The 26,091-nt window shown below is 36.6% G+C and overlaps 1 protein-coding gene and 3 pseudogenes across 4 annotated transcripts in view; 2 read left to right on the top strand and 2 right to left on the bottom strand.

The window, feature by feature from the left end:
• LOC306885334 (tripartite motif-containing protein 16-like) overlaps window positions 1–26,091 on the top strand; it is a 44,847-nt gene that overhangs the window by 8,056 nt on the left and 10,700 nt on the right. The window lies entirely within an intron of this gene.
• Window positions 9,291–14,207, bottom strand: LOC306885343 (snaclec agkicetin-C subunit beta-like; annotated as a pseudogene). The gene is made up of 3 exons: window positions 14,171–14,207; window positions 13,885–14,101; window positions 9,291–9,652 (listed from the first exon to the last, which is right to left on the bottom strand). The product of its transcript is annotated as a snaclec agkicetin-C subunit beta-like (transcript).
• Window positions 9,738–11,641, bottom strand: LOC306884846 (macrophage mannose receptor 1-like; annotated as a pseudogene). The gene is made up of 3 exons: window positions 11,338–11,641; window positions 10,497–10,729; window positions 9,738–9,817 (listed from the first exon to the last, which is right to left on the bottom strand). The product of its transcript is annotated as a macrophage mannose receptor 1-like (transcript).
• LOC306885256 (E3 ubiquitin/ISG15 ligase TRIM25-like) lies at window positions 17,660–25,978 on the top strand (annotated as a pseudogene). Its single transcript has 7 exons — window positions 17,660–18,317; window positions 18,663–18,756; window positions 18,883–19,116; window positions 20,740–20,916; window positions 21,024–21,071; window positions 21,171–21,251; window positions 25,466–25,978. The product of its transcript is annotated as an E3 ubiquitin/ISG15 ligase TRIM25-like (transcript).

The raw sequence follows: 26,091 nt of genomic DNA on the forward strand, positions 1-26,091 counted from the left end.
GTTATTATGTTTAACCCAGCATGCTGGGTTGCTTTTTTATGGCTTAAAATTACTACATTGCTAGGCTAAAATTATCCCAAATTAAACCTACAAATCTTGTTCATTTTAAAATCACACAAAGAATGACTTTCAAAAGGTAAATATTTATTAAAAACAAGAGAAAACAGTCAAAAAGTAACATGCATGTAAGAAGAAATGCAGAAAAGTATGGCATTAACAGCTACAGAGTTTATAAATGAAGCATTGAACATTTGTTGAATATAACTTCTGATCAAATTGGACTTTTTTGGTAAATTTTATATATTACATAAAAATATACAAAAACACTATTATACAATAATTGTACAATTAGTTAATAGTTAAGTCCTTTACAAACTATTCTGGTACAACATTACACAAATAAACCACAACATTAACACTGATATTATAACATTCAACAGATGCATGTGTGTGAAAGAATGGGAGCATGTGTATAAATGACAGAGTGTAAACTCCACTTTTACTAAACACCACATTTAACATTTTCAAATTGTTTGTTTCATAGTCCATGAATTCAGATCATGCGTCACTGTCAATTTTCATGATCTCTTTAGCATAACTGATGTAGTCATGAAGAAGCCCCATCAGCACAGCATGTGACATCTTTTACAACATCCAGGGCAGCGTCCTCCTTTAATACCACTGTTGCATCAGTTTGGGGGAAATGTCATTCTCCTCTTTGACCAGCATTCATCCCAGTCACCGCCTGTTCTCCATCAGTGGCCTAAAAAGAGAAAAACATTTGAAAAAAGAAAACATTTAATTAAACTATCCATTTTCAGATAGAAGTGCATCCACATCTGCAAGGATAGGTAAATAGTCTGTTTTATAATTTAATCTGCTTTGTGTGGTTGTTTAATGTCTGTCTACCACAGCGCTCTCGAATGCTATAGTGGCAGCACTAGTGTGAGGGCATGTAATATTGTTTAAATATATTGCTTTCAGAAAGCTACTTATTTACTGAAACATTAAAACAGACATGACATTCACATACCTCACAATCTTCCATGTACGTGGAGGGCTGCTCTTTAAAGGGTTAGTTCACCAAAAAATGAAAATGGTCATAATTTACTCTCCCCCATGTTGTTCCAGACACATACAAACTCTGCTAATTTTTGGAACACAAATAAATATATTTAATATTCTCTTAAGCTTTGTCCTCCATTGCAAGTCTGGGAGACCAATATTTTCTTCTGAACAGACATTCGCTATCATATAATTTAAGGTTTATTTATATATAAATATTGGAATGGATTACTTCAACAATAACTATTTATGAATCTTGAAAATACAGATTATCTAGACTCTCAATGGATTAACAAAAAATTATGAGAAAATTTAAAATATATTCATTTGTGTTGTAAAGACAGACAGTCTTATAGGTTTGGAATGACATGAGGGCAAGTAAATTATTTTTTGTGTGAACTATTCCTTTAAGAAAGGAAGACCAAGAATGATGACTCTCCAAATCAGACAACTCCAAAGTTGGTTTGAGTTCTGCAATGAAAAACACAGACATCAATGTTTACATAAAATATGAACACGTAAACACACTGTTGTTGCATCCAAATGTGAAATAAACAGGCAGGAGACAACAGAAACATTTATTTTCTAAAAAATAACTTACATCAATCTCAAAAGAATGATGCTCTCCTATGTCTCTGGCTTTCAACATCTACAAAAAAACAAACAAACATTATTTTACTCTTAGTTTAAAAAAACAAAAACAAAAATGTTGATAACATAGGATTGTGAAGTTATCTTTCCCTCTCTTCTGAAGAAGCTGAGAATATGGCGTCCTCACACGAGCAGGCCTCGGTGTCGTTAACTCCCGACGCGGGCATTAACACACAAGCTCAACTAGTCTGAAATATTACATGAAAAACATTACTTATAACAATTATCACTTCATCAGCCTCAAAATAATTAAGATAGTCTTTATTACATAACGCCGTTTCCTTTAGGAAACTACATTCAGTTTAACCGCGAAAAATAAGAAAACGAATTAACATGTAAATGTGTTAATAACAGTCTATTAACACATCGAAAGGTGCAGATAATGTAAAATCTTATGTAAATATGACATAAGACACTCACGGACGTTATATTAAAAGTATCTCTTCCGTTCAGTAAAAAAAAAGGCCGTTAAGACCGTTTCTGAGGCGAAAACCGCAGCCGCGTATTTTTCAATATAAGCTCTTTTCGGACTATTTCCGCCTTCCATGAAACCTCAAAATGCTCCTGGACACAAACTATGAATCTTTTTAAATCTATGAAACTTTACATTTTTAATCTTTACTTACCATAACGTCTAGTGATGTTACGTTCGTGAACGAATCGTTCTTTTTGAACGAATCTTTTAGGTGAACGAATCATTCTCGTTCACGTAATCCATTGACTCATATTTCTCGTTCACTGAAATTCCTCCCTCCACCGCAGCGCGCCGCTATTGCGCGCATGCGTAGCTCTGGACCGTTTCATCTGTCAAAGAATGACTAAACCTCGAGCCAATAGCCTTCGAGTATGATACGAGGACGGAGCATGTGATTTGTTGAATCTAGTGAACGAATACGCCCTTCATTGAGTTGCTTTGAGTTTGAAAGTCAAATGAACTGTTACATACATACATCTCGTCTCATTATTACGTTCGTCGTTCGAACAACTGGTTCTTTGTTTTATTTTTTTATATTATTGTTTTATTTTTTTTTATTTATCATTTTGTTTTATTTATTTATATTATTGTTGTTTTATGTTTGAACAGTTACATACTTTTAAATAAAAAAATATTTCATTATGTTAGTCATGTCATGCACTTTTGTTTGTTTAAAAACTGTGGCTGTATCCGAAATCGCCCCCTATACCCTCATTCACTATTCCCTACATTAGTCCACTCATATAGTTCACTTGAAGGAGTGAATGAAAACGAGTGAGTGAATTCGGACACTAAGTGCACCGGAAGGACTGCCGCTTTTGCATAGTTTGCTTCCTGTTAAATAATCATTTGATACAGGCAGCTCCAATAGTAAGATTGAAGGATTTATCTAGAACTCTGTCACGGAAATTATGTATAAACCCTAATAGTCAATTTACAATTAATTGTGTACCTTTGTTGTATTCCACTGTATTCCGCCGTGGACGAGCGCTTCTAAAATCAATGAATGGATGATTCAGCTGCGGGCGCCATCTTCTGGTGAGACGCGGGAATTCATTCGGCGCGCGACTCTCGCAGTGCATTCTGGGGATTCTCTAGCCGTTGAGTGTACATCGCTTGTACACTCGTTTTTGCGGTGCATTGTGGGATTGAATGAGTGCACTCGAGAACATCCACTAAGGTTTCGAACACCACTTAAAATGGCTGTCCCCTCAAATAGTGCACTATTTGAGGGTATAGGGGGCGATTTCGGATACAGCCTGTGAAACATAAAAAAATATGGCAGTATTGATTATTTGCGTCACGTCATCCCATCTCATTTGCGTCACGTGACTCACGTCAGCAAATAGCATTTCAGCTCAGGTTTAGAAGGGGCATGTAATTGGTTGGATCGAACGAACGAATATAATAGCATCATTGACCGAGATGGCTCTGTTTTGAGTCTGAACGAGAGAGAGATCTCCCGTTCGTGAACGAATTGAACGAACTGGTAGCTATACCCAGTTCGTTGACCGGGTAGGTCGGCCATTCTGTCAATCTAGTTCATCAATCAGCAGAAAGCGGATGCAAAGCACAGGTATCCGTACTGTGCACGCTTGTTTATATTCATATTTTACATACAGAATAACTCCTCGTTTAACATAATCTCAGATTTGAACGTGTAAATCTCTGCCTAAACAATTAAATGTTAACTAGCCTAGTATGCAAACAAATAAAAAAACACTTGTGCATTGGTCATCCGAAAAGAGTGTAATTTAAAAGATAAAAAGAGTAATGACTTTGATCACTTATTTAGACTTATTTTATTCATTTAATGAGAAGGGCACACTTTTTAATGAAGCCAAATCGGTTTTTATTTTGTAACAAGTAAAGTTGAACAACACATTTTGCCGCACATGCTGACGTATTTGTGTAATATGGAAAAATGGTCACTGAACGAGTTAGTGAACGAATCTGAACGAATCATTTTGGTGAACGAACGAAAAATGAACGAGTCTCTGGAAAGAATGAAAATTTCCACCACTAATAACGTCTTTCACTCGCTTCTCGCTTCTTTCAGGCGGAGAAAATGGCGGCTTCTCGCGCTGGTGTCGTCCGACGTTAACGTGACGTGCGTGCTCTCTTTCACGTCCGCGTTCCCAACCCAGCGCTGCTGGGTTATGTTCAAGACCAATTTTCAATCCAAAACTGGGTTAAAACAACCCAACGTCCTACCCAGCGGCCTCAACCCAGCGTTTGGGTTGAAAAAACAACCCAGCATTTTTTAGAGTGTAGCAGAAAATAGGTGGTTTATTTATTGAAATGCTACTGTAGACCTTGTTTTGTTTAGGAAACCAATAGCAAGTTCAAGATCAGGAGAAGTAAAGTGCAATGAGGAATAGCTACTGGAGTTTAAACATTAGTAATAATATAATGTGCATGTTGTGTTCACTCAGAATCACTTTGATAAAAATGTTTTACAGGTATGTGATACCATCCTGATTCATTCCAAGGAGCGGTTTTCCTTCACCCAGCACCTTGTTAGTGCAACATTGCTGCACGGAGATTTGTTTCCACAACACAGTGTGACGTTTCCTGAATCAGCACTTGAAACAACCGTGGAGGCATACCCCGTGCTGAACAAGGCCAAGCTCAAAACAGAACTGTCCCTCATCTATGAGAAGCCTGAGTTTAGGGTTGGCAGTGGTGCAGTTCCTCTGTACCAGTTTCTCATTGAGAACAATCTTCAAAGTACTTTCACAGAGACTGTCAGTCTTCTCAAGATCATAATCTCCACGCCTATGACAACAGCAGAGTCAGAGAGGTGCTTTTCTACTTACAATGAAAGAAATACAATGACCCAGGATCGCCTTAATGCTCTGGCAATGCTTTCTATTGAGAAGAAACTGGTCAAAGACATTCCTGACTTCAATAAGAAAGTAGTTGAGAAGTTTGTCAATCAGAAGGAGAGAAGAGCAAAATTCCTGTACAAATAAGTAAAAAAAAACATGCAGGTTATTTTCACCACATTGATTTTCTTGTACATGGTTATCCTCAGATTTGTATCAGTCATGGAAGTATCCCAAATTTAACTGAGACTGGTAAAATAACTGATCGGAGATGATTTAATGAATAAACAGGTAACCAGATGTTCGTTAACTTTGTCTGCATTGCAATAGATCATATTGCTTTGATTTATTGTGAATAATTGTTATTTTGAAATTGTTTGCTGTGCCACAGCCCCACCTACAAGTATTTCATCAGCTGCCACTGAATGTATGACTGCTCTCTGAACATCAAGAACATCACAAAAGAAGATTGTGGGTCTTACATCTGCCAACAATGGATGGGTCTGAAAGGACAACAAAAACAACACAGAACTGATGCTCGTGTTTTTATCTGCATGTTCTTCATGGTACGTTTATGATTATGTAGTCAATGTAAAAAGGGCAAGTTCTTCATTTAAACTCTGATGATGATTGTAGAGTGTGTGATGTGTGTGTTATTTTGTGTTTCAGTCTCTTCATCATCCTCATCCTCACAGACTGAGATCAGTGCAGGCCGCTCTGTGACTCTCTTCTGTCAGTTGTATTCTCTTGCTGAAGTCTCTTGTGATGATTGGATCTGTTCTGAGGGAATTGAGCTGTTCTGGGTGAATCAGGCTGGTGTTAAACTGAAGATATCAGACTCCAGATATCAGATATATTCTCATCAGATCACTGTATCATCACTCTGACTACAACACTCCCGAACAGGGCTCTGAACCGGTTCATGGAACGAAAACGAAAACCCGAAACGAACTAAATTTTGACTGGAACAGTACCGGAAACAGAAACGAAATCAAATGTTATAGTTCCGAACAGAATCGAACATTTGAAATGGCCATTAACCGGTTAATAACGCTATTTTATCGTTCTATTTAATATTTGAAATTTGCTGTCAACCAATCAGGAATTCAAGTAGTACAGACTATGCAGATGTGATGCTGACGCATCCAGCGAGTGAAATGCCCGCTCGCGCTCAGCTGTGAACTCTAGTCGCAATGGCAATGAATTCTGCTACCATCTGTTTTAATGGGAGGTAGCAAAATCTGACAGGGTAGCACAAATCATCAGAACACCGGCGTTAGAGTTTATCCGACAGCAGTAAATGCATTCAACATCGCTTCTTTGAACGGAGAAAACACAATAAAACTATATTACATAAAAAAGAATATTCTATACACTAAATATATTTCACGTAAATCATTGACAGATTGACAAAAGAAACAAAAAAAGGCCTATACGGTTCATTTTGACGCATTCCAACGTTCTCAGAAAGGAAAAGGAGACGCAGAAAGTAGTTTTCTTTATTTTGCAAAACCTTTACAGTTTTATTAGTTTTGCAATAGCTTGACAGTTTTGAATGATGTCTTGTATCTGTATAATCAACCATATCGCGCCGGCACCTCACGCGCACAAAGACACGCATTTTTGCGACATTGCAGCCAGTTCATTATCAAAATAAAATACAGTTAAAGAAACGAGTAAAAAGTTACAGAGCTCCGTTGTCCAATCTGTTGCGTTCAGCGTGATATATAGCGGATGTGAAGGATGATGTTTTACGTCGATGAAAGTAAAAGCCAATAAATAATATTTTAATAGGCTATGCGTCGAGAATATGGAAGCATTTGGATTCGTGCCGAGTGACAGAGGTAGGCATCAGTTTCACCTTTAATTTGTTTTTGGAATGACGTTTTTATAGCCTTGGCTATCCTTAAGTTTAGAGGATTTGTTGTGGAGAGAAACTAATAACTGTGTTTATAATGTTTGTAAACATTTTTGATTTACCAGCATTTTAGCCTTCATCATTTCTGAATAATAGCCTAATAAAATGTAAAAATCTAGAAAAGATGATGCTGTATTGGCTGTGAAGCGCACCGGGTTAAGATACCATCTCTTTCTGTATTTTTTTTTCTTTCTTTTTGTGTAAAGAAAACACTGTACTTTATTATTATTATTTTTATTATTATTACAGGCAAAGACAATTTTAAAAATAACAGTATTAACCTTACTGTTTATTCTTTCTACTCGAACCGATTTCGGACCGGTACTAATACAGAGGAACGCAGGAACCGTTTTCAAGCCCTGCTCCTGAATGAAGAAGACAACAGAGAGTGGAGATGCAATGTTACTCACAGAGATCAAGTCCAGAGCTCAGTCACATATCCTCCTGAGACCCAGCTCTGGAGTTTGTGCCTCTCTAGTGGACTTTCTATTTCAGTGTATTTCTCTGAGACCTCACATGTCACGGTTGTAAGTCTGGATGTCCTGCACATTCAGGGCTTTATAGAGATACTAAATGATGTTTCACCAGGACCACTGCCTCTCATAGATCTTTAAAGATGGCTAAATTTAATTTAGTGACAAATTTTACATCCTTATGGAAATATGATTATATTTTGTAATTGTCATTTAAAACTGAATACTTTTCAAATTGTTGGTCATAAAGCAACATCTCAGGAAAATGTTATGGGTTTTCAAATTCAGATATGACTTCATTTCATACATGTCCACTGTAGAGGACACCTGGACTAAAATCATGTTTATTATGCATTTTGGGAGGCATAACAATTGAATAGGAAAATAAATTGTATATCTATTTTGTTATGAAATATTAGATATTATTATGAAAATCTGGCCAATTATTACTCCCGTTATGACAATTCTTTTTTCAACATGCTGTCCCAACAGCAACCCATTAATATGCAAATTAGATACAGTATAGATACACTGTGTTTAATGGGAAAACCAGTTTATGGACATTTTTACACACATATTGCATAAAACAAAATGGTATATCAAATCATTTGGTTATATATTTTATAGTTGAGAATCATCCTTAAACAAAGTTTAGAAGAACAAAATCCTGAAACCTAAAAGAAATCACATTGTTTTTGCCTTTTTGATGTCTATTCATGCCATTTTATTTTTAGAAAAACTTGGTTGTATTAACTATTGAGAAAACATTAGTTTTGTTCACATTGTTTTGAGAAAATGATTTGTATGATTTGTATGAAATGAATGGAAACTCTGTTTAGGACAATTACAAAGTGTTCAGATCACAGTGTTTTGAGAACAGTGACCTCAGTTTGGAGAAATGGGTCAAATCGATTGAGAAAAACTAATTATGTTAGAATACAATATTGACATTTCAATATAAATCATCAGCATTCACAGAAGTACAACACACCATTGTCTTTGAAAGTATCCATTCGTCACCTGTGATGTCATTTCTAATATAAAGACATGATTATTACAACAAACTTAATGTAAGAGAGAGAGAGAAGTAGCACAAAAACACATGCAGAGGTCCTTAAAATACAATATACATACAGCATTCTTCAGTTACATTAATTATGTCATGATAAAAACAGTTTAACTACATATGTGGTGCCTTTTGACCCCTCACAGAATTAGTCATGTTGAAGTAAACCACACAAAGAAAGAATAGCATGTAAGTAACGTAGTAAATGACAAGTTGAACGAGTTCGTAAAAGAAAAACATGATGCATTAACAGCAATTCTGGCCAAAAACGCTCTTAAGCTGTTGAAAAAATGAGTCGCAGGAATCACTGATGAATCAACAAAAAATCATCCATCTGGAGGAGAATACACCCTCCGAAGAACAATTAGCACAATTCACAGCTTGAAGTAAACAAATTTCTACTTTTTTAACCATTAGGCAGTGATTATACAGTGTCATTAAAAATGTCTTCAAAGTTTTAAATCTGATCCGAAATCAGGTAAAAATCATATAGACACTGGTTCATATTCTCAAAGCGGAAAGCCACTGAAACTGTATCCATTTTGAAACAAATACAATGTATTGAAACTTTGTTTACTGAAATCACGGGACTTTGACAATTTGAGATGTGCTTCTAATAACTGGTTCAAAACATATGGTTTGCAAAAGTTTTGAAGCTTTGCAGTGTAGTGTTTCGCAAGCAGCCATCACAACCATCAGGTACAACTGCCTACTGATGTTGAAATGATTATATATTATAATTTCCAAATCAAGTGATACTTGGAAATGAAGATAAAGTGAACACGATCTTACATGAAAGTGCATCCATTCACGCTTAATATCTGCTGCAGATGAAGTTGAGTTCATCAGTTTCAGGACGGCTGATCCAGCGCTGATCTCCTGCAGACTGAACTGCTCCAGATCTCACTGTGTGTTCACAGTCTTCCTCTGATGTGCCGTTCCCTGGAGCCCAGTTCTGATAGCACACCGTCTCTCCACTCACCCAGAACCAGATGCCCACAGTGCAGGAGTGACGTAAACCCAACCACATCGCCGCAGTAGACGCCCGTTTAACCACGTTCATCACCTCATGCTGAATCTCTTCTGAATGAACCGAGACCAGATCCACATGTTTCTGTCTGCAGTATCTCAGAGCTTCAGACCACGTCAGATTCTCTCTGATCACAATCAGTTTATCTGGAAACCAAACAAAGCACAAGCAGAAACTAGAGAGAGAATGGTCCACAAAACAAAACATGCAGAACAAACACTGTGGAATTGATCATGTCAGATATGTAGCGTAAACTTGAAGATAACTGGAGGTGATGATGAATTGTGTGTGTTTTGTGAGGATCTGCTCACCTTCATGACACACAAAAGGATATGTCTTGGTGCAAGTCATGTCTAACCATTCTCCCTGAGAGTTTGGTTCTGTCACTGTACACTTCTCATCACTTCTACGCCACAGCCATATCACCCTGCAGCCCTAGACCGGTTGCCCACTGAAGCTAAGCAGGGTTGAGCCTGGTCAGTACCTGAATGGGAGACCTCCTGGGAAAACTAGGTTGCTGTTGGAAGAGGTGTTAGAAGGGGGTGCTCACCCTGCAGTCTGTGTGGGTCCAAACGCCCTGGTATAGTGACGGGGACACTATACTGTCAAAAAGCACCGTCTTTCGGATAAGACGTTAAACCGAGGTCCTGACTCTCTGTGGTCATTAAAAATCCCAGGATGTCTTTCGAAAAGAGTAGAGGTGTGACCTTGGCATCCTGGCCAAATTTCCCCATTGGTCTCTGACCATCATGGCCTCCTAATCATCCCCTTACACTGATTGGCTTCATCACTCTGTCTCCTCTCCACCAGCAAGCTGGTGTGTGGTGGGCGTTCTGGCGCACTATGGCTGCCGTCGCATCATCCAGGTGGATGCTGTACACTGGTGGACGAGGAGACACCACCCCTCACAATGTAGAGCGCTTTGAGTGCTTAGAAAAGTGCTATATAAATGTAATGAATTATTATTATTATTATTATTATCACTTCTACCATTTGGTTCAGCAGACTTCCAGTATGTGAATGAGGAGTTACTCTGATCTGACCACTGCCATGAGTCTCTGAACAGACCGATCCAGATGAATGATTATCACTAATGATATTCTGAACCTGTTGATTCTCATTCTCGTTTCTTACACTGACCAGATCAGTGTGATTCTGTCTGCAGTATATCTGAGCATCTCTCCAATTCTTCATCTGATTGACAAAAACGAGTCCTGTGTTCGCTGTAAGAAAAACAAATGGAAACACATATATGAATCAGTTTGTTCATTATTCTTATGCTGCTTTATGGATTAAATGTGAACAGGAACAGTGGTGGAGACATCAGAAACATGTCATTCAAAACTTCTTCTTTTCTAAAGCTGCTGATATATTGAATATTCACCATATCTTCAGGATCATTTTAATGATTTAACATTAGTGAACATCATGATGATTTTGAAGTGCTGTGTATTTGTGCATTATATTTCCTCTCAGGAATACGTGATTCAGACACAAAGAACCAGACGAAAGAAACGTCAAACAGAGGAAGATGTTACACTGCAGCTAAATGTTAATTAACTAGTCCACAGAAACATTTTACTGGACTGTATATTTGTCATTTTAAACCATTATAGTCGCACACAGTGTTTAATAGTTTTTAATGCACTTTCATTCCTACATGGACTAGACATTTTTTTTTTTGGAAAATATTGTCTATCAACATTGAAAGTATGATAAATATCCAGTCTTTTCTATATACAATATCAAATTAAAAATAGTGCTTATTATCAAATTTAGTAAATGGAAAATCTATCAATGAATGGTTGTAATGTTAAATAGCTGCACTCACTGTTGTTGCAGATGAAATGACGATTATCACTACATGGCAAATCCTCCCATTTTCCATTCAACATCATTGCACAATCATCTTTGCCTTCGGGTTGTCCAGAAGCCCAGTTCAGATAGAGCGCAGGTTCACCTGAAGACCACTGCCATTCATCACGACCCGTCTTCTGCAGCCCAATCCAGACATGCTGAACACCACCATCTTTCACACTCTTCTTCAGCTCGTTCACGTCGTTCATGTTGTCAGCGGTAGCCAGATCTGTGTAATTCTCTCTGCAGTATCTCTGAGCTTCAGGCCAGGTCTTCATCTATATCAACCTGAAATTTAAAACATAATAAATGTGAGGATGACCAGAGGGTTAAACTTCTCTCAATGATGCGTCATGACACAGTAAATATTTATTCACATATTATTTAATGTAGTGTTTTAAGTGGGCAGCTAAACATTACATTATTGAGGAATTAATTGAAAGAAAGCAGGTGTTTTTCTAGGCAGTCATGTTTGGAAGCTGGAACAAGAGACTTGTGAACTTTTACCAGAAATGTCTCTCACTCTATTTACTATTTCTTTGCACTCACTATTATTTTATAATTTCTTTTTTTTAATAATCAGATGTTTTTCTGGTTTATTGATTGTTGTTCCTGTAGAGTCTTCAGTCTCTCTCAGCTCCTCCTGAATCTACAGAAAACATCTCTGTCAGTTTCCTCTCTTCTTTTGATGCTGTGAGAGAATCTGTCCGTCAGCTGAGACACAAACTGGAGGATTTCTGCAAAGAGGAGATGAAAAAGATATCTGGTAAAATATTAGAGATTCATCTGCTGTCTGTAATGAGACAAACAGCATCTAATATTATCATGAAAATGTTAGAAATGTCTGAGGAATGGATACAGGCATGGTTTTCTCTCTGTGTTTATATCTGTTATTTTCTCAGTCACTCACAGTAACATTGTTCCCAGGACCAGAGAGGACTTCCTACAATGTAAGTCACTAACAAACACAATAACACACACTGAGATACTTCATCTAGTACGTTTAGTTTAAAGTGACAGAAAACATTATCAGTGTTTTTATTAATCATGTGCAGTTTAGGCAAATTTATTACAGAATATTGCAGTTTACTAATTACTTCCCTAAGGTTCTAATCAACTTACTTACAGCTTACTCTGCCTTCTTGGAGGCTATTTACAGTAACTCCGCCAGCCAACGTTTGGTTGAGCTGGACAACATTACAAAACATGATCTTCTGACAACAGCTCACGTGGCATTGGTGGTAAATCACACAAAAAAAGTGTATACGTTTTTCTTTATTTTTACCGTCAAAAATTGGAAGTGAAATGTGACAACATGCCCCGTCGGTGGGGTACATTGTAACATCTGAGGGGCACGTTGTAACATGACCATTCGACAGCTTAAAATGTTCTGATCTTATTAAAAAAAAATATACAAGACCAACTAAAATATTTAGTCAATAAAATAAAATCATTATTTATTTAAAATAAAATAATGGTGTTTTTAAGAATGAAAAGTAATCTGATTTTTGAGTTTGACTGAACATATTGCAGCCATGCCTGGGACGGCCCATATAAACGAGCCAAAGTGCTTTACATGTCTTGAAATAATCATTTCTGAACATTAAACATTGATTGTCAGTCTTTATTGACCTGTTTCTCATTAGAATGTATTAAAGTAATCTTACATCGCTAATGTCACAGAATAGCACGGCAGGACAGATTGTATCTGAACAGCTGGAGTTTAAAACCGGTTAGTGTCTTCTGCTAGTTATCCAAGCATTAAACTGATAAATAACAGATTTGAGATTAAAATAATAGCTGATTTGTCTCATTTTAAATTAATAAAAACTGAGATGAGAAATTTTCTTAAGCCAGAAATATCATGTTACTAAAATAAATGTTCAGCGATATCTTCAAAAGACTATAGGGGGCGATTTCGGATACAGCCCTAGTCTCGCGTAGCCAGCTTTCTTCTTTCGTGAATGAGTTTGGCGCCACCGGACCGAAAATAAATGTGACACTCGCGTCTCCCGGAAATCCGGTTTAATTCAACCAGTCATATGACGACTTCGGCTGTATCCGAAATCGCCCCCTATATAGACAGACATTTTAAGTGGTGTTCGAAACCATAGTGGATGTTCTCGAGTGCACTCATTCAATCCCACAATGCACCGCAAAAACGAGTGTTCAAACGATGTACACTCAACGGCTAGAGAATCGCCAGAATGCACTGCGAGAGTCGCGCGCCGAATGAATTCCCGCGTCTCGCCAGAAGATGGCGCCCGCAGCTGAATCATCCATTCATTGATTTTAGAAGCGCTCGTCCACGGCGTAATAAATATTATATTTATAAATATAAATATATTTTTTTCCGCGAACCGTGCCACCCCTATTAAATAGCTGCACTCACTGTTGTTGCAGATGAAATGACGATTATCACTACATGGCAAATCCTCCCATTTTCCATTCAACATCATTGCACAATCATCTTTGCCTTCGGGTTGTCCAGAAGCCCAGTTCAGATAGAGCGCAGGTTCACCTGAAGACCACTGCCATTCATCACGACCCGTCTTCTGCAGCCCAATCCAGACATGCTGAACACCACCATCTTTCACACTCTTCTTCAGCTCGTTCACGTCGTTCATGTTGTCAGCGGTAGCCAGATCTGTGTAATTCTCTCTGAGCTTCAGGCCAGGTCTTCATCTCATTTATAAAGTGATACTGACGCTGAACACATTCAGATACGGAGAAGAGAGCTGTGAAAGAGAGGGTTTGATCATAACAGGGTCAATCCTAATGAAACCATAAACCATAAACACACTAACCAATGAGAAGAAGAATGAAATGTAGAGTTTGGTCCATTTCTAAAGAAGGAAAATATAGATTCAAGCAAAATGTAAAAATCCCTATATACAGTATTACACTATTTTCTGTCCTGAGTCAGATGTTTCTGTCTGCAGCTTGATACTATCTGATTATTATATCTGCACTCATCCCTTCTTCAGCACAATACATCATTTGTTTATTTCTGTCTAAAAATATAAACGCCCCTTTCTTCCTAATTTGCATGTGTGTCCACATCTTTTCTCTATGCTGTTCATTATTGCTGTAATTCTTTGGAAGTGTGTTCATTTGAGTACGCTAGAGAGTGGACTGAGCGTCTGTACAAAATTGTATTTCTATCATCACAACTCTCAGAAGATTGTAGCACTGCATTTTTTTCTAGTAATGCATTTAAAAAAAAAAAAAAAGTAAATATCAACATCACTTCTATAGGTTTGTTCTCTATTAATTATAAAACATCCAGCTGTAGACACACAAATACACTAATGAAAAAAATACACAGAGCCGATCCTCCCTTTGAGCAGAATACACAAGCTGCGTACGGCCCCCGAAACACCAGGGGCCACTGCTCTCAAAGATGTTTTAATTTTAGTTTCGTTTTTGAATTTGGCCAGTAGTTATGAAACAACACTGAAACTACTGATCAAATGACATAAATCGGTTACAGTGAAAGATAATGATGATTATCCAGATATGTATCCAACAAAGACATGGTCCTACAGTCTAAATATGATGAAAATTCAATGGATGATGATTCTGAAAGATATAAAATGTATTTTGAGTAGAAGATTTAACTTCCGCTGAGCTTGCTACATGTGTTAGAGATGTCTGTGTCTCACAGCTCAAAGCTTTCTTGCTCTATGAGAGTGATGGCATGTTATGAATACAACTCAACTGATGTGATCAGAGAAGGGGGAGAATGTGATGGAAATTGCTATATTTTCTATGTATTCTCTATTTTCCATATGTTTTATTTGCACAAGTTTCACCTTCAGCACTATTCACCATCACCTTCAAAGATGTCTGTGTCTCACAGTAAAATATGTCAAATATGAGATAAAAACACAAAGGTTTTGCCTACATCTTGTGATTAATCTGTCAGGTTTTTAAATGTGTTAAATGTGATTGCTGTTATTATTGAATTTCATTAGTCCCACGATTAATGTGCGGCTGTTCGCAGGAAAGTGAGCAAGACAGGACATTTATTTATATCTGGTTCACAATTGTTTTGCATTAGTGTTGCCAAAATTTTGGACATTTCTCAATATAGTTTGAAACTTTGTGATTTTTTTTTCTTTTAAAAATGAAAAATAATTTAGAAAACACTCTTTGAAACGATTCACTAAAGGCAGTCTGGCAGTATTTTCTGATCATATGTTCATCACAGAAGCCATAATGAGCCATTTTCATACAAACACTGTGTCTGTGAGTTCATTTGCAACTGAAGGCAGCCGTTTATTTTGTCCAGAAACAGTATAAATGATGTCTAATGAGACTGCAGTTGATCTTATAAGACGTTGAAAATAAGTCCACAATGAGCACATCTGAACTAAATTTGAACCTTCTAGAGGCGTCCTGACATCAATATTGGACGCTCAGAAGACGTCATATAAACTTTCATTCTGGCTCCTCAGGAGACGTCATTTCAACGTGCATAAAGACATAATATATACAAAATAATAATGCACCTAAAAGCTGGTTTGCTAATAAACAAAAGAAGAAACTTTGTCATCTGTCTCTCTGTTTGTTTGTTTGTGTTGAATATGTTACAGCAGTGTAAAGCCTCCACAGGGGGATTATTCGTGCTCGTCTCGGTTTCTTCAAGGCGTTGGTGAGATCAGGTAATACTTCTTACTGTACTAACCAGACTTTATACACATCACTATGTTTTTAGTAATTGCTTGAAATTAGAAGATTGAGAAGGCAATCGCTTAATAAAACCTATAATATTTTTATATTATTAATAACATGGTAAAATATTAAAGATATTTTCTAATGTATTTGATTATTTGTAAATTAATTGTTTTATGCAAGGAAACCGTGATGGGTTATTAATGCACGTTTAAAAGAGGGATGAAATCAGAAATCATAATGAATATGATCTGCTGATGTTGATGTGTTTTGATCAGTTTGTTCAGATGATGCTGCAGCCGCGCGCTACTAACTAACCAACCTTTAACTACCCATTATAATCTAAACACTTCTCTCACTTCTTACATTTTGTTTCAGTACTTGCTTGAAATTATAATATTGGCAAACACACATTTAATACAACTAAAACGGATATTTTGCAAGTAATACTGTGTAGGTACTTAAAATTGAAAATGCTGTATAAGTCATTATGAATGTGTATTATGGCATGACATTGTGAAAGGTTAGCTATACTAAAATAAACGGGAAACTCTTCACCATGGGCTGTTTGTCATTATTTCACACTGTATCCAGTGCTGGTGTGTTACTGTGTTTATCCTGCAGGGGCTGGCGCTTCATTATCTGTGAGCCATAATCATCAACATTTCAAGAAATATTTCACTATGTGTAATGAATCTAGATAATATATGGGTTTCACTTTCTGAAATGAGTGACAAAAATATTGATCTTTTAAAATTGACATTATTGATACAGTCTTGCCAGGAGAGTGTGTAGATCAGGAATCAGAAGAGGATCTGTGTTGATGCTTTTTCTGTTCCTCCTGAAAATAGAATAAAACTCAGTTTGTCACAAAACTCTCTCTTTACTGAAACATTACACATTAGTGCTAGTGTTTATTCCAAAGTTTGTCAACAGTATTGTGTGTAGATGTAAAGGAATCTCTGAAGTTAAGTGGAAAGCTAGAAGTGCGTAATACATCTTCTCTAATATTAAATCTAACACGATAATGGCGCTAAACATGCTCGTAAATAACACACACACACACATTCTGTAATTTGATTACCACAAATTTAAAATGTAACTGTAACGAAATACAGTTACTGGTATTTTATATTTTAAATACGTAACGACTTTACATGTATTTCGTTACTCCCCAGCCCTGCTAATATCACAACAGTCAGAGCCACCTTGTGAACTACTCACTAATTCATTCATCATGAGTTTCCTGTTAGTTAGTGTGTTACTCATTTGTTCCTGTGTAGTTATTCTTTAACAATGGAACAGTGTTTTAAAGTGTTACTAATTATTTAACATGAGGCTTTTCTGAATGTCAGAGCAGCTCTGGTCTTAGAGAGCCACTGTCACGCAGAGTTTAGCTCCAAACCTGATCAAACTCACCTGCCTTTAGCTTTCTAATAATCCTGAGAAATCTGGAAGCAGTATTATTAGTATTTTTATTTTGTAAAGTTGTTTATCCAACTTTGTGTTCTCACTAACTCTGAGTTTCTGTGTGAGACTGACATCTAGTGGACATTTCAGTATGAGAGTTTACAGACTTACAGACAAACTTGTTTTGCACACGTCTCTCAAACACAGAACCAGGAAACTCAGTTAAAAGAAACTGAAGCTGATCTGCTGTTGAGCTGTTGTTTGTGTGTCTGTTTTGCTGTAGACGGTGAAATGGCTGAAGCCGGTGTTTTTTCAGTGGAGCAGTTCTTGTGTCCAGTGTGTCTGGATCTCCTGAAGGATCCAGTGGCCATTCCCTGTGGACACAGTTACTGTATGAGCTGCATTACAGACTGCTGGGATCAAGAGGATCAGAAGAGAGTCTACAGCTGCCCTCAGTGCAGACAGACCTTCAGTCCAAGACCTGCTTTAGCTAGAAACACCATGCTGGCTGAAGTGGTGGAGAAACTGAAGAAGACCAAACTAACAGCTGCTGTTCCTGCTGGACCTGGAGACGTGGAGTGTGACATCTGTACTGGAAGAAAACACAAAGCTGTCAAGTCCTGTCTGGTGTGTCTGGAGTCTTACTGTCAAACTCATTTTGAGCGTCATGAGGAGTTTCGCTCAGGAAAGAGACACAAAGTGACTGATGCCACTGGACGACTGCAGCAGATGATCTGCCATCAACATGATAAGCTTCTGGAGGTTTTCTGTCGTACTGACCAGCAATGTGTTTGCATGCTGTGTGCAATGGATGAACATCAAAACCATGAGACTGTATCAACTGCAGCAGAGAGAAAAGAGAAAGAGGTATGAACTGAAATGAATGCTGACACTTCAAGTGTTTCTCCTCACTGCAGTATCCAGCTGTATCATGGGTGCATCATGTGATCTACTCTCCCATTGGGTGTTACTACACGACAGCTCTGTGCATTTGAGCAGGAGTTGAACTTTGATCATTTTTGTAACATTGCTCAAGTTCTCTGCTCAGTAATAATCATATATGTCCCCTTCATGTGAAAGGACTTCATGTCTAACCTAAATTCATATAATGATCTTACAACTCTTGAGAAACGCTGTAATGAATGACATGATGAATTTGTGATAGTTTTATGTAATAAGTCTCGGGTTTGCTGTTTTTAATTTCTCCTCCAGAAACACTTGAAGGAGACAGAGTGAAATCCAGCAGAGAATCCAGCAGAGACAGAAAGATCTTGAGCAGCTGAGAGCGGCTGTGGAGTCTCATAAGGTGAGTTTGGAGAAGAAGAGAAGTTTGAGACTCAGTTTGACTCTCCTCTTTCAGTCCCACTGAAGCCGCTGTGGCTCTCAGGCTGTGAGGAAGCAGTAAGAGCTGATTGTGATGTGTGTCTAACAGCGCTCTGCACAGACAGCAGTGGAGGACAGTGAGAGGATCTTTACTGAGCTCATCCGCTCCATTGAGAGAAGCCGCTCTGAGGTGACACAGCGGATCAGAGATCAGGAAAAGACTGCAGTGAGTCGAGCTGAAGGACAAATGGAGCGACTGGAGCAGGAGATTGATGATCTGAAGAAGAGAAACACTGAGCTGGAGCAGCTTTCACACACAGACGATCACATCCATTTCCTGCAGGTAGCCCAACTGTAGTGCAGGTTATTGAGGACAGTATGAGATAATGAGGTCTTTGAGTCATTTATATTGTTTTTCTGCAGAGTCTTCAGTCTCTCTCAGCTCTTCCTGAATCTACATAAGAATCATTCTGCTGCTGGGAATGTAGTCAGGAATATTGTCTCGTGATGTTGTTTTTACTGTAAAACTGGTTTCAGTCAGGTACTCTGCAGCAGTGAGGTGACCTGATGAAACATGCTAATAATAGAGACCAATACGCATTATATGACTCTTTTATTTGCCCAATTAAGCATTAAAATCATAGTCTTAAGCATGTTTAACCCTCTGGTACTCTCAGATCATTTTGTCCAGTAATGTTTATGTTTTGTTTGTTTATTATTATTATTTTACTTTATTGGAATGGGACGAAGCTTGGTAAAGGTTTTGGCTCTTGCTACATGAACACACACCAAAAAATAAAAATAAATTAATGGACATGATTTGAAAAGGTTAAATGGTCCTGAAAAAAACAGTCACACTTGTACTCATCACAGACAAAAATATGATCTTGTAAATGGAAACAAATGGGAAACTAATTTCATCTAGAGGACACAATTGGGTCTGCAACCAAACATTTCACTTAAAGCTTGTGCTGTATATCAAGATGAAATTTAAAACACAACTTTTTAAGATGTATGGCTTTGATTTTCTCAGTTTTAGACCAGTGGTTCTCAAACCTCTCCATGAAGTACCCCCAGCACGGCACATTTTGTATGTCTCCCGATATCTGACACACACTTCAGGTCTTGCACTAATGAGCTGATGAGTTGAATCAGGTGTGATAGATGAGGGAGATGTACAGAATGTGCAGGACAGGTTTGAGAACCACTGTACAAAACATGTTTTAAGCCCGAGATACACTGCACGATTTCTGATTGGCCACGATTGTTTCACGATGCTAATCTTTCGTCTGGGAAAATCATGCAGCGTGTTTAGGGCTTTAGAGTAAAATATGTTTTGGAAAATTTCATATCAAATTTTTAAATAATATTTTTGTGCATTGTTCATAACAATAAACTTCTATAGATTTTTTTTTTCTATTTTACTTGTTTCTACTTCTTAAAGAATCTGCCAAGTGTCTTTAGTTTCAGATAGAAATGTAGTTTTCAGGTCTTTGCTCAAACAGCGGTTAAGAGGTAATAAATTAATTATAATTACTGCATAAATATAATTTATAAACTTTAACCAAACCTGAAAATACAAAATATTAAAAACAAAACAAACTAAAAAATCTAACTAAAATATAATACATTCATTTCAATGAAATTAAAAAAAATAATAATAATGTGAGGATCACCAGAGGGTTAAACTTCTCTCAATGATGCGTCATGACACAGTAAATATTTATTCACATATTATTTAATGCAGTGTTTTAAGTGGGCAGCTAAACATTACATTATTGAGGAATTAATTGAAAGAAAGCAGGTGTTTTTCTAGGCAGTCATGTTTGGAAGCTGGAACAAGAGACTTGTGAACTTTTACCAGAAATGTCTCTCACTCTATTTACTATTTCTTTGCACTCACTATTATTATTATTATTTTTAATAACCAGATGTTTTTCTGGTTTATTGATTGTTATTCCTGTAGAGTCTTCAGTCTCTCTCAGCTCCTCCTGAATCTACAGAAAACATCTCTGTCAGTTTCCTCTCTTCTTTTGATGCTGTGAGAGAATCTGTCCGTCAGCTGAGACACAAACTGGAGGATTTCTGCAAAGAGGAGATGAAAAAGATATCTGGTAAAATATTAGAGATTCATCTGTTGTCTGTAATGAGACAAACACCATCTAATATTATCATGAAAATGTTAGAAATGTCTGAGGAATGGATACAGGCATGGTTTTCTCTCTGTGTTTATATCTGTTATTTTCTCAGTCACTCACAGTAACATTGTTCCCAGGACCAGAGAGGACTTCCTACAATGTAAGTCACTAACAAACACAATAACACACACTGAGATACTTCATCTAGTACGTTTAGTTTAAAGTGACAGAAAACATTATCAGTGTTTTTATTAATCAGTCTGAGTCTGACACACCTCAGCCGTATCCTGATCATCCAGACAGATTTGATGATGATTATCAGGTGTTGTGTAGAGAGAGTGTGAGTGGACGCTGTTACTGGGAGATTGAGTGGAGTGGGAGTTATGTGTCTATATCAGTGTCATATAAGAGCATCAGGTCATCCACAGGGAAGAGTAGATGATCTACGAAAAGTCGAACGAAGCCTTCACTGCGACCGGGAGGGGATATGTTCGGTTCACTTAGGCTAGTTTTGTCCTGGCCACAACATATTAACTCGTGGGAGTGTGATAATATGTCGGGGCCACCAGATATATATATATATATATATATATATATATATATATGTGTCTATGGAGGGAACAACCATAGATATACTAAATGCCTCATTTTTTTATTGTATATAATGAACAATTTACATTCAAGAATATAATAAACTGTTACAAACATGGTATTCATATTTCCTGAAAAAAAACAACAACAAAAAAAACAAAACAAACAAAACATAAGGAGGCTATACATCAATTATCACAATAAAAAAGAGGAGTTTAGTTCTTTGAATATGTTCATAGTTCAGGTTTCTTTCCGATTTGAAAGGCCTTGAAGAGTTTCTAAATAAATCCTTAGATCAACTTTGAAGTGGGAGATATTGGGCTTCCTTTCTGACCATTTACATTTGTGTATATAAAACATACCTAATAATATTAGAAGATTTAACATAAAGATGTGACTCTTATCCATATCTTTATCAAAATAAAATATCTCTTTTTCTTATATTAATTGTAGATCCACTCAACCTAGTAAATACATATTCAACATCAATCCAGAAAAATTGAACATACATACATTAAAAAAAAAAGATGCAAAACAGTCAAAAAACACAACATTCAGAAAGATCAGCTCTATATCTCTTGAGAAAATGGTTAGTTGGATAAATTATGTGTATAATTGTAAAGTAAACTTCATTAACGTTATTTGTGACACAGAATTTGTTGTTATAAGTCCAAATCAATTTCCAGTTGATATTTTCAAAGTGATTATTCCAGAAGTACTTACTTCGAAATGTTGCAGGGCAATGAATCAAACATCTAAAAAATGTATTATTACATCTTAATATCTATCTTTGATATCAATAGCGTTTAATAAGACTCTTTTTTAAATGTTGATGGTTTAGATTCACTGAAGCCCTTTAAAAGCCTTAGAAATCCTGCTGGAATTGCATCGATTACAAAACAATATTCACGTGGAGGTATTGGAATATCACATTTCTCAAGAAATGCAGTATATGTAAGTAAATATCCTTCATCATTTATCAACTGTGAGACCATTAAAATATCATTTTTAACCCAATTAGTATAGAAAATTGATTTGTTCTTATATTTAATATATTTATTATTCCAAATGATCTGCCTATGAGGAGAAAAGTTATGTTTGTATATAAGAATCCAATATAAAAGAGTCTGTCTATGAAAATGAGAACTTAAAGGGGAGTTTGTTGCCCTCAAAATCACACTCAAAAGAAACTCTATGCCACCAACTTTTTCAAAGATAAGATTTGGAATTATATACCATATCTCATCTTTATGTTTAATATAATGTTTAATCCAGTTCAACTTGAAAATTGTATTAGATGTAACAAAATCAATCACATTCAGACCTCCTTGATTATACAAATGACATCAATTAGTTTTATTTAAATAGTGAGGCTTGTTTATGCTAAAATTATGTTTTACAGTATCAAAGGCTTTATATATATCTATAAATAAAATGTAGCTGTCATCATTTATATAATCCTTATAATCAATTAAATCTAAGATTAATCTAATATTATTGCTAATATGTCGTCCTTGCATAAAGCCTGACTGACTATCATCTATGATTGTATCTAAACATAACTTTATTCTTTGAGCAAAAATGTGGGACAACAATTTTGTATCATTATTAATTAATGTTATATTCTTCTAAGGATATATCTCGATCACAAACTTCTTTCTGAGTTTCGTCAATACCTTGTGCAACATTTTTAATATGAGAAAGAAAATTTGAAATATGGCTACTTTGTTCAGAATATAATTTTTTATAGAAATCTTCCACAAAATCAGAAATTGTTTGAGGATCTTCGGATATCTGCTCAAGTTTATATATATTATTAACACTAATATTTATTTTGTCTAAATTATGAAAATATTTGGTATTCCTTTCACCATGTTCTATCCATTTCCGTCTAGAACGAATGAAGGCCCCCCCGTGCCAAAGTTTGATCGATATTATCCAATTCAGATTGTAATTCAATTAACATATTAATATCAGCTTGTGTTTGCTCATCCGTTTCATAAATAAGAATAATTTCCTTAAGTACTCTGTCTTGCCTCATTCTTTTTTCCTTGGATAATTCTTTTGCCCTTTTAATTGCCATATTACGGATCTGAAATGTTGTATAGTCCCAATGTTTGCCATATATCTGATCTTTTTTGGCTTTTGACAAATTTTCATTTATCATTTTTATGGCTTTTTCTTTGAATAATTTATCACTCAAAAGTGTATTATTTAATTTCCAATAATTTGGTTTAAATTTAATTGATCTATTCCTTATGCATATTGCTAAAGTGATCATATTATGATCAGAAAAAACCGAGGGTTCTATTTTTGTTTCTTCCACATCATCTAATAATTCACTGGAAATAAGCCAAAAATCAATCCTGGATCTTGTCACGAATCTGGTCCATGCTCTCCTGGTTTACCACCACCAGAGGTCACCCGTTCACCACATTGACTCTCACACTACACAACACACTGGACTCCATTTCCCACTATGCATTGCACAGATCACAGCTGTCACCATTCACTCATCACACACACCTGATGCTCATTTCACAATCACACACACTACTTAAGCCATGGACTTCCTCAGCATCAGGGCCGAGTATTATTTGCAGTTATCTCTCTCCTAGTGATAGCACTTTACAGAGCCATTGTCGTAGCCTTAGTCTTGCCTTGTTTTCCTGCCGTGTTTGACCCTGCTCTTGTTTCCTGGATTTACCCTTTGCCTCTGCCGTTTGGACTCTGTTCGCTCCCCGTTTGGATTATTGCTCTCGTCTCTGGATTATCTCTCTGCCTTGCCCCTTTGGATACTGTTCGCCGATCATCGACCCACGCTTGTTCCACGGATTGCTTTGTCTTGCCCTTGCCATACCTGTTTGCCGATGTCTGACCCTGCCTGTTTACTGACCATGTTTGGTAATAAAGCTTTGCATATGGATCCTCACGTCTCGTCAGCCCCGTTACAGATCTCTTAGATAAATCTTTGTTGTTCCAAGTGAACTGGATTTTTTAGTCTCCACACATCACAACAGTTTAAGTGCAAACAGAGATGATTAAATTCTCCATAAGTGCCTCTTAAGGATCTTTGAGGATGACAGTCTTTAATAGGATCATTTATGCAGTTCCAGTCGTCCCCAAATATAAGTTTAGCATTAATAAAAGAATTTAACAAGGCATTTATTTTTTCTTCAAATTCAGCAAAAAGAAGTGTGTTTCTTTGGCTGCTATTATGGCCATATATATTACCTAAAATAAAAATATCCTCCATAAATTCAACAACTAAAATGATCCATCTTCCTGAGTCATGAACTACATTTTTTAGGCTTTTCCCCTGAAAGGAGCTCTTTAATATAGCAACACCCGCTGATTTACTGTTTCCATAACACATCCATATATTGTCTCCCCACTGATTTTTCCAGAAATTAAAATCTGAGGCTAAAGCATGTGTTTCTTATAAAAAATAAAAATCTGCCTTGAAAGATTTACAAAACCAAAAAACAGCTTTCCTCTTAATCTGTTCTCGTATACCCCTCACATTAAACTGATAAAGGTAAGAACTGAAAGCAGGCTCAGTACTGGTAGAAAAGAATTGCATCGCTAACTTTTAAGACTAATCTAAGAAAGCTATGTAGCTGGCCTCAGTATATAAAACATATAGATCACAGTTATAAAACAGATGGGCCATGGCATGTACAGTACCAAAAAAGTGCTGATCAGTCACAAGTAGCATGATGACGTTTCTGTCATCCATACAAATGGGAAAATAATTGAGTACATAATATCCTTACATGTAGCAGAAAATAGGTGGTTTATTTATTGAAATGCTACTGTAGACCTTGTTTTGTTTAGGAAACCAATAGCAAGTTCAAGATCAGGAGAAGTAAAGTGAAATGAGGAATACTGGAGTTTAAACATTAGTAATAATATAATGTGCATGTTGTGTTCACTCAGAATCACTTTGATAATGTTTTACAGGTATGTGATCCCATCCTGATTCATTCCAAGGAGCGGTTTTCCTTCACCCAGCACCTTGTTAGTGCAACATTGCTGCATGGAGATTTGTTTCCACAACACAGTGTGACGTTTCCTGAATCAGCACTTGAAACAACCGTGGAGGCATACCCCGTGCTGAACAAGGCCAAGCTCAAAACAGAACTGTCCCTCATCTATGAGAAGCCTGAGTTTAGGGTTGGCAGTGGTGCAGTTCCTCTGTACCAGTTTCTCATTGAGAACAATCTTCAAAGTACTTTCACAGAGACTGTCAGTCTTCTCAAGATCATAATCTCCACGCCTATGACAACAGCAGAGTCAGAGAGGTGCTTTTCTACTTACAATGAAAGAAATACAATGACCCAGGATCGCCTTAATGCTCTGGCAATGCTTTCTATTGAGAAGAAACTGGTCAAAGACATTCCTGACTTCAATAAGAAAGTAGTTGAGAAGTTTGTCAATCAGAAGGAGAGAAGAGCAAAATTCCTGTACAAATAAGTAAAAAAAAAATAAAAATCATGCAGGTTTTTTTCACCACATTGATTTTCTTGTACATGGTTATCCTCAGATTTGTATCAGTCATGGAAGTATCCCAAATTTAACTGAGACTG

The sequence above is a fragment of the Barbus barbus genome (assembly GCF_936440315.1).
Source record: "Barbus barbus genome assembly, chromosome: 19".
NCBI classification, from domain to species: Eukaryota; Metazoa; Chordata; class Actinopteri; order Cypriniformes; family Cyprinidae; genus Barbus; species Barbus barbus.